This window comes from Otolemur garnettii, unplaced genomic scaffold (assembly GCF_000181295.1).
Source record: "Otolemur garnettii isolate 467f Iridium unplaced genomic scaffold, OtoGar3 scaffold00026, whole genome shotgun sequence".
In the NCBI taxonomy this organism is placed as follows: domain Eukaryota; kingdom Metazoa; phylum Chordata; class Mammalia; order Primates; family Galagidae; genus Otolemur; species Otolemur garnettii.
In genome coordinates, this window is record NW_003852421.1 from 11,279,351 (window position 1) to 11,289,279 (window position 9,929).

Sequence of the window (9,929 nt, forward strand, 5' to 3'; positions counted from 1 at the left end):
TTTCTGCAAATTTCTTTAAAGTCATGCTTAAGTCTTGCGCAGCCTCTGAAGCCTTCCTCCATTCTCTGATGATAAACTCAACACACGGCTCACATCCACTATCCTTTGACTCTGGACTTAGTCTACGCAAACTGGTCGTTTGCTTTAAGGAAATCATGTCATTTGTCATAAATAATGAGGGGACACCAAAGCTCTGCCTCTGAGTATCAATAATTAATTTAATTCATTCAATGGACCAGTATTTCTTGAGCACTGACTTGTTCCACACCAAGCACGGTACTACATGACTTAGATTTTTAAATACATGAAAGCAAAGAGAAAGTATTCTTTCCACGGCCAAGAATCCAACTTGGACCTTTTTATGGAATGGAGAATTTACATGGGAACTATTCTCACTGCCACGTTTGCTAGATTTTGCTAAAGTAGATTATCCTCCACTCTGCCTTCTACACTGTATAAAGAAGAATGAACAAAATCTGAAATAATTGTGTTGACTTGGGAGCACCATTTTGGACATCCTGTTTTAAAAGAATAGCTTTTCATGTTTTTAATTAGAAAAACCATATGTTTCTTGTGAAAAATTGGATAAAAGTAGTTTCTACTCACCCATGGTCACACCACCCCCAAAGCAATCACTCCTAACATTCACGTATCTCTTTCCAGACTTTAACTATCCATGTTTAGGGAGTTTTACCTTAATAAACATGTAATATATTGAACATAAAATTTTATAGCTTGCTCTTTTACAAGTTACCATGATAGCATAAACATTTTTTTAGTAAGCATTCCTTGCTGAATGATGTCTTGGTGCGAGGTTGACCTGAAACTTGTCCTCTCTCTTTGCCTCCCCTGTTCTCTCCACACAACCCTGAAAGTAGTTCCTCTCCATTTCCCAGACCTCTAGGGCCCCCCTCCCACACCACTCAGGGGAGCAGAGTTCACATCACCCTCTGCTGTGACTGCAGGAGCTTGAAAGAGCAGAAAAGCGGTAGACACACAGCAAACGCCTGAGGCTGCGTAAAATTATCAGGCTGGATTAAAGGACAGGCACATCTTTATTTCTATAGAGAGCGGTTGCAAGTTCAAGGAAGCAGAGTGTGGCAACAGAAGGTTCCAGACACTGAGGAAGAAGAAGTTCTAGAAAATGAAAAGAAATCTTCTGGGTGGTACCTATGGCTCAAAGAGTAGGGCACCAGCCCCATATACCAGGGGTGGTGGGTTCAAGCCCAGTCCTGGTCAAAAACTGCAAAAGAAAAAAAAAAAAAAGAAAGAAAGAAATTTCCAAAGGTTGGAAGGATGGAACTTGATGTCTAATATCCTCTGACTAATGGGAGTGTCCGTTCTCCCAGGTCACGAGCAGAAGGTGGAGCTTCCTGGTAACCCCCCAGCAAGATGACAGGAGCCTCTCTCTGAAGGCGTACCCTGACTCCATGAAGCCGGCTATAATACACAGATGCCCCTTCTCAAACATCCACAGGTTTCTATCTTTCCTATCTTTCCATTTCCAGAGAATCCCTGGGGACAAATCCTGTGAGGCAGAAAGGGGGCCTTTCTTGTGGGTTAAATTTGTAATACAGAGATGTTCCCCAGGACTACCAGTGCCCAGGGAGGGAAAGCACATCCCTGCTGCCTGTTCAGGACATGGTCTCCCCTTCATGCACCCGGGAAGGTGTAGACTGCTTTTTAGAAATGTGAAGGATAATTTCCCCTCCACAGACGTGCTGCAGAATGTTGCACAATTACATTGCCACACGTTCTCCCTTCGCCTTCAGTGCAGTCCCTCCCCACATTGAGTATCTTCCAAAATTACCAATGCCTGTGTTTCTACCCCTCACCAATGACCTCCATCGCCTAGAGACTGTGATTTAATACATTTTGGGAGTGGCCTGGATTTAAAAGTTCATAAAAGATGCCCAGGTATACAATAGATAAGTTTGGGAACCATTGCTTTAATGTCAAGGTCCCCAGAAATTTCTTCTCCTTATGGGTGGTCTATTGCTGTGCTCAAGACAGCCCATCTCCACAATGCTAATCTGATATGTTCTGGAAAAGTTATCGGGAATATTTTCAAAATAAGGGAAAATGAATGTGAAACAATACAAGCAAAGTATATGAACTGTAGAATGTAAATGTGTCTGCTCTAAGACCTAGGTTTTTTTCTGGATAGCTAATCAACATCAAGATGTAAACACCAGATAAGAGAGGTTTTCCTTTTTAGATTTTTTTTCTTTTTTGAGACAGAATTTCACTTTGTTGCCCTCTGTAGAGTGCTGTGGGGTCATAGCTCACAGCAACCCCAAACTTTTGGGCTCAAGCAATTCTCTTGCCTCAGTCTCCCAAGTAGCTAAGACTATAGGCACCCACCACAACGCCTGGCTATTTTTAGAGATGGGTTCTCGCTCTTGCTCAGGCTGGTTGCAAACTCCTGAGCTTAGGCAATCTACCTGCCTCAGCCTCCCAGAGTGCTAGGATTACAGGATGAGCCATTAAGCCCACCCCCTAAAATCTTTTTTTTTTAATTTTAATTTCAGATTAATATGAGAGTACATATAATTAGGTTACAGTGTTTCGGAGAGGTTTGTTTTTTTTTCTTTGAGATAGAATCTCACTTTATCAACTTTGGTGGAGTGCTATGGCATCATAGCTCACAGCAACCTCAAACTCTTGGGCTCAAGAGATCCTCTTGCCTCAGCCTCCCCAGTGGCTTGGATTACAGGTATCTATCACCATGCCTGGCTATTCTTTAGAGACAGGTCTTGCTCTTGCTCAGGCTGGTTGCAAACTCCTGAGCTCAGGCAATCCACCTGCCTCATCCTCCTAGGGTGCTAGGATTATAGGCATGAGCCAATGCATCCAAGTTTTCCTTTTTTGAGGCAGAGAGTCTTGCTCTGTTGCCTAGGATAGAGCACCATGGACTTACCCTAGCTCACAGCAACCTCAAACTCCTGGGCTCAAGTGATCCTCCTGCCTCCGCCTCCCACGTAGCTGGGACAACCAGCTTATACCACAACGCCTGGCTATTTTTCTATTTTGGGTAGAGACAGGGTCTCACTCTTACTCAGGCTGATCTCGATCCCCTGAACTCAAGAGATACTCTCACTTTAGCTAGCATAACAGGCGTGAGCACTTCATCCAGCTACATAAATTAAGTTTTATGACATCTCTATACGTGGGACGGATTATGTGTTTATATACGCATATGCTCATAGGTATTTAGCCTAAAAGTGATGCATTCAAACTAGAATATCTTTCTCTCTTCTTCTCTAACCTTCATCCACATTGAGTTTAAGCAACTCAAGAGCACATACCGTATCTTGAATGTGTCACTGTGTGACATCTTAAAGATAAATTTTACACTCAGTGAGTTCCCAGTAAATGTTCTTTAACATTCCTGTTGCTGCCGGTTCTTCTGCAGCTGGCTAATGGGCCAAGGCACAGCCACGGGTCCTGAGTGACAAGGCATTCCTCCTGGAAGCACAGCCCGGGGTCCTCTTGGAGATATCAAGTATGATCTCTTCCCAATTAAAACATCTCAGATGAAGACTATCACCTGTTCCCCAGGGAGGACAGTGACCACTAGAGAGCTAAAAGCAGTGAGCTCTTCTCACAGCCTCCCACTCCACTGGCCTTTGGATAGGAAAATGGTTATTTTTATCATTTCAAACAGGAAGCTGCCTCAAGCCAGAAGAGGTTCTACAAGCATCCTCGAGAGACCTGGACCACAGGGTGAGCTGGTCCTCAGAGCCCCTGGCTGATGCAATCTGAGGACATTCCCCAGAAGACAAACTCCTCACTTCTTAGTTTAGGAAAATAAATTAAAAGTTTGCGAAAACAATCCTACACATCACCCAACTTTGACTTCAGATACAAAAGACAGAGCCAGCCCAGGGTAGCTCAGCCCAGCAGCATTCGGCAAGACCAGAGCCCATGAAACATGGACCCCAGCGCTGGAGGCTGTGTCGGCGGATACCATCACCACAGCTCACAAGGCAAACCCACGCACTCTTGCCCTCTGCCTTGCCTTTTCCTTTTTCAACCTTCTTTAAAAGCTTTTCTTTCCCTGCTTATAGCAGAGTCCTTCATGGAGACTGTCTAACGATGCATTTAATTAGCAGACCACAGAATCCAATCTCAGCTGTGTTTTACCTCAGTGCGCTACAGGGGATCCTCCAGAACTCTTTATAAAAGAATAACTTAAAATGAATATTTAACGCACATAGCTTCACTTTGATCTTAAATAAAATAGATCATTTGACACACTTGGGGCTGTCGGTTGGTGGGAGAGAGAATGGTTAAAAAAATGAAATCAATAACAAGACTCCAAAGCATCCCAAGTATAGTGATATCATGATGCAGATTTCACCTGTGGTTTCACCTTCTAGGAGTAGATCATTCTTGAAGCAGCGTTTTCATATAGAAAAAAGCAATCGTCTGGCCAATCTGTTTCCTAACTTCTTCCTAACTGGCATGAGTAACCACACTATCTTCTGATGTCCTTGATTTGCATGACACTGCTCTTTTCTGCTCCTCTTCCTAACTCTCAGTCCCTCTCTTCCCGGTCCTGCTCATGGGTACATCATTCTCAGGCGCTGGGCTCTTCAGGCTGGGTTCTCAGCCCTTTTCTCAGACTGTCTCCTTGATGACTACATATACCCCTACAATGCAAACTATTATCTGTTCAGTTAGATATGCCTTCCGGATGTATGTCTCTCACCTGGGTCCACATCCCGTTGTTTCCTGGACATAGATTATCCTTCACAGAGATTCCTCAGACTCAACATGTACAAAATGAAATGGATCATTCTGGTTCCTAAATGCCCCTTCCATTTCTTATCTTGGAACTAGCACCATCCAGGGGTATCCAACTTATAGACCACAGATTGCTTGCAGATTTTGTAAGGACTTTTTTGCTTATCTATAATGGCATAGGCTTTTTTTTTTTTTTTTTTTTGCTTATCAGCTTTCATCATTGTCTGTATATTGAAATGTGTGGCCTAAGACACTCTTCTTCCTCCAATGTGTGGCAGAGAAGAAAAAAGGTTGAACATCCCTGAATCCACCCAACAATAAATTCAAGTCTATCCTTAATCCTCTTGCTCATACTCTATCGCCAAACTGCCAGTTTTTGTCCCAGTTAAGAATTGTAGTTGGCTGCTAGGTGGAAACATACGGAAATCATAGTGGGTTCAACAAGAAAATATTTCTGTTTTCTCACAGAAGTAGGTAGACGTCCAAGGTTGGTCTATTAGGCCTGCCGTGTCTTCAGGTCCCTGGACTCCTGCCTTTCTTCTCTGCCAACCTTGTTAAAAAACTTCCATCCTGAAAAGCAAATCATGGTTATGAGATGCCTGGTCCCAAGTCTTAGGGCAAAAAGAAAGATAAAGAAGGAAGAGGCAAGTAAGGCACTTCAAGCTAAGGAAGTCCCTTTCAACAGTTTTCTAGAAGCCCAGCCCATCGTTTAGGTCCTATCTCAGTAGCCATCCCTGCAAGGAAGTCTGAGAGATGTAAGTTTTTAGCTGGGCCCTTTAAGCCTCCAAAAACATATAATGTCTATTCACAAAGAGAAAGTATAGAATGGCTATTAGTAAGGTAAGATAGGAATCAGTGGTACCATTCTACTTTCTTAATATATTTCAAATTCATCTCCTAACATACTCAGTTCAGACCTCCAGCATTTCTACTGTGGATTACTTCAATCTCCTCCTAATCAGACACCTTGCCCACTACCTGGGCCCCTCTCAGCTGTTCTTCACACTGCCACCATAGCTATCTTTCCTGAATGAGAATACGATCTGGTCAGCTCTTACATAAAATCTTGCAGGAGTTCCCCTTTAGCCTTTAAGAGAAAGCCCAAATTTCTCTGCGTGGTTTTAAACCCTTCCTGCTCTGGCTCCACAACACTTCGGAGCTTTCCCTCTTCCCTTCCCCCAAGCACCAGGTACTCCCACCACTCTGTCATCCCAGAACATCTCAGTTCTCTCCTACCCTCCCATCCTTACAATTCCTATCACTCTATATGCAAGACAGACCTTCCCACGTGTAACCAACAATTAAAGATCCAAGGAACTGCCCCACAGCAAGACCACCTGTTCATAGAGTGAAAAATAGTCAGCAAAATATGTTCTTTGTTACTCATAGAAATATCACTCTTTGAAACACAACAGGCCCACCTCCTCTGGCTCCAGAAATAATCTAAAGATGTACTATACTTGGGGAGACCTAAATATGCCACCCAGATTGTGAAAAACAGTTGAGTTGAAGGCAATTTAGAAGCAGATGCAAGAAAGCTCTCTGCCTTCCTTGTATTTACCTAAAAGTAAAAGGTAAGCTGCACTTCCTCTTACCAGGGGACGCAAAGGTTAACCACTGAAGACAACTGCGGACGCTTATCAGCCTGGAAATGGTACCGGAGGAATGTACGTGATCCAGCCTTACTCTTATCCAACAGTTACTTGCTTTCCTCCAAGTTGCCACCCCTAGAAATTCAAAGTCCCTTTTCTGTGTCTTGTCACTCCTTTAAAAATGTGCAGTTCTTTGTTGAAGATGTTATGTAAGCTGGAATTCAAAGCTGCTTCATGGAAAACCACTTATTTCCTGGGGATATGGGAAATACACATGTTAATAAACTTTGGTTTATTTCTGTCTTATTAACCTATCTTTTATCACAGGTCCATTCCAATGAAGAACCTATGAGGGTTGGAGAAAAAAAATTGTTTTTCTTCCCCTACATGATCAAGGAAGAAAGACATGGGGGACTTTTATCCATCGCCTCCTCAATAGCCTGAATCATCAAGGAGCCCAGAATTCTACATGTCTAATGCAAGGAAGGAAAAAATGCAGCTTCTCACATGAGGAGTGCGCCTGGTCCGCTGGGACACCCCTATGTACATACAAGCAGACCACAGAAAAGGTGGACAATGATGAAAGAAAAAGCAGATAATGATGAAAGTTGGGCAATAGCATGGATGCATAGAATCTCCCGGAAAATATATTCAATAGTTGAGATTCCACCCTGAAAGGTGGAGCTTGTGGGCAAAAACAGAGAGAATTAAGAAGCTAGCTGAGGCTGATGTGATGTTGCATTTCCTATTTTTCTCAAAACCAAGCTGCTTCCCTGCAAATACAAGGGAAAAAAATCACAGGGTTACCGCTGGGTAAACAAGGTGAAGGTAACACAAGGTGATGTGTTTATAATACCCTGAACACAGATCCTCTGGCTATTTGGAGACCCCTGTGGAAAATGGTACCCTGGGTCTATTTTGCCATCTGTCTACTGGCTCCTTCCTGGGATCCTTCCACAGACCTTGTTCATGCCTGTTCGACACTGTCCTTTCTACTCTAAATAAACGCTACTGGCAGGGAGCTGGCCTATCACCCCACCTGTTACTAACACTTGGCTGCTTTTTTCAGCACATGCATCTCCAGGAATGAAATTGGTAAATGAGTCACATGTCCTGGAGAGAAAAATATAAGGATTACCAAGGCTGTCCAATAACGGAAACTGCTAAGAACACACCTCAGCTGTCTGTCTACTTATGTAACCATAGCTCTGTGCAAAAATTGTTTTTAGAGATGTCAGCGGGAAAAGACCCAAATCTTTGCAGAGCTGGGTTTTTCAGAGATTCTTCTCTTTGACCAGTCACTACTTCTCCACTTCATACTCCTAAAAGGAAAACAATGCCATATTTTCAGCACAAATAACTAAAGAGAAATATAAGACAGGTCAAGAAAATACCAAAATTCTTCTCCCCTGCAACCAAAAGCAATTTCTTAATGAAAGGCATGGGGTGAATTATGAAGGCAAATCAAGAGTTTTGGAGAAAAGGGAAGATGAGTCACAAGAAGCACCAGCTTTTGTGATATTATCCTTTCTTGATATTTGCATAGCCTTTGTAGTCATGGGTTGCAGTAGTTGTCTGGTGTACCTAGAAAACTGGCCATCAAGACTGGAATACTTGAGTATAATCTGGAATAAGGGTTATCCTCAAAACACTGCCCAGCAGCACGCACAGAAGAGGGGGTGCAGCCCCAGAATTCCCCATCCCTTTCCTAGACCATTGCCAAGGTCTAGGAAAAGCTCAAACTGGCCGTGTTACAGCCTTGCACTCTTCTTGTTGCCTCTAGTTCTCTACTGTTCATTGGTAAATAACAAGGCAGGGAAGACCAGCACCTTTGAAGAGCACTGGTGGGCTAGTACATCAAAGGGAAGGAAAGATTTCTTTTGTAACCCATCATTCGGTTCATGGTTGAGGTCCTATAGCAAAAGGCAGATGAATGAGAGAAAATCACACAAATGTATTTATAAGTTTTATGTTACACAGGCCTCTTCATAAAGAAAAGGAGACCCAAAGAAACAGACACACCTGTATATTTATCACATTAACTCTGACGAAGAAATGAACAGTTATGGAGAAGTAGGATTAGACAAAGGGGTTGTGATCTAATAGTAATAAAGTCGGAGGGTCACTTAGGAAGGCCTATTTTGTTCAGATTCTTTTCTGTGTCCCCATATCTTCAAAGACAAGGCTGCTCCTTTCCTCCAGGTGCTAGAGAGGATATCTCTCAAATGAGGAAAATCTTATAAGATCTTCTTCAAGGGAAGGTCAGGGAATCCTTGCCAGGTTTTATGGCCCATTTCAGGAAGGAAGGGCAGTGGGGAAAGTGAGAGAGACCTTCCTGAATCTGCTATTTTCTCAAATGCCCTGGTGCCATATTCTGGGATAGTATGTCCTGAACCCCAACATAAGCTAGCACACACTTGGCTTATTTGATATCTCTTTAATTGTAACAATCACGATGCCCACAAAGAACTCTCTGGTCCACTATCATTTGCGTGGAGGCTTTTTGCTTAGTAGTAAGAACTTGGATCTGTCTTCATTAATCTTTGGATCTGCCAAGGCTGCCGATGAAACTGCGGTAAAGAAGGCTTGGAGTAAGTAACACAGCAGTCAGTGGCAGAGTTAATTATGCATGCAGCTAACAACAATTTTGGAATGAGACCAGGTGTAAATCAATGAAATAGAGTAGATCTGGAATATTTTTTTTCCTCTCTTCTGCAAGCTATTCCCTGCTGCTCAGATAGGAAGGTTTCTTTAAGTGAAGTTCTCTGGAGAGCGCATATGTTTGGGGGAACATGTGACGGCAAAGAGAGAAGTTATTACACTCAGATGTTAACTTTCAAGTTTTGCTTTTGGGTCTTACATACTTTTATCCCAGTAAAGGTGAACTAGACAAATGCTACCATCCTGGAGCTCCCACCCGTGTCTGTTCTGAAGTTGAGGCATCCACAAAAACCCACCGTCTCTTGATTCCCAGCTCACGACGGCAGCCCAGGGGGGGAGTAAGAGGCAGTGCAGGGGAAGACTAACCCCCAAATGGACTCCTGGTACAAAAACCAGATTAACAAGAGAAAACCAAACAGAAGTTTAGCAATACGTATATTTCTCATATCCATGGGAGACACACGGAAAATTAGCAGTTCTCAAAGAGGTGGCTTGGAATTCCTGCTTAGGTAGTATCTTCAACCAAAAAAAAAAAAAAACTAAATTTTTAAAGCAGTGACAAGACAAAGGAAAAGGACTTTGTGTTTCTTGGGACAGCAGCTTGGGGAAAGGCAAATGAATGGTAGATAAAAGTTAGTTAGTAAAGCTGGTTCATGTAGATCCGTCTGGTACCATCTCCAGTATAGTCAGTGTCCAAGGCTGTCTTCAGAGGTTAACCTGTGAACCCCTTCTGCCTGGTAAAGGGGTGGACGGGTGCCTTTTCTCTTTGTAAATCTATGTGCTACAAATGGAGGGCAGAGAGCTTTCGTGCACCTGCTTCTTCTTGACGACCTTCAGCTCAACAATCATCCATATTTTGGGGTGGCATATTCTGGTGTCCTGTAGCAGCTGACTAGGAGCAAGAGAAAATGGCCTGAATAATAACTT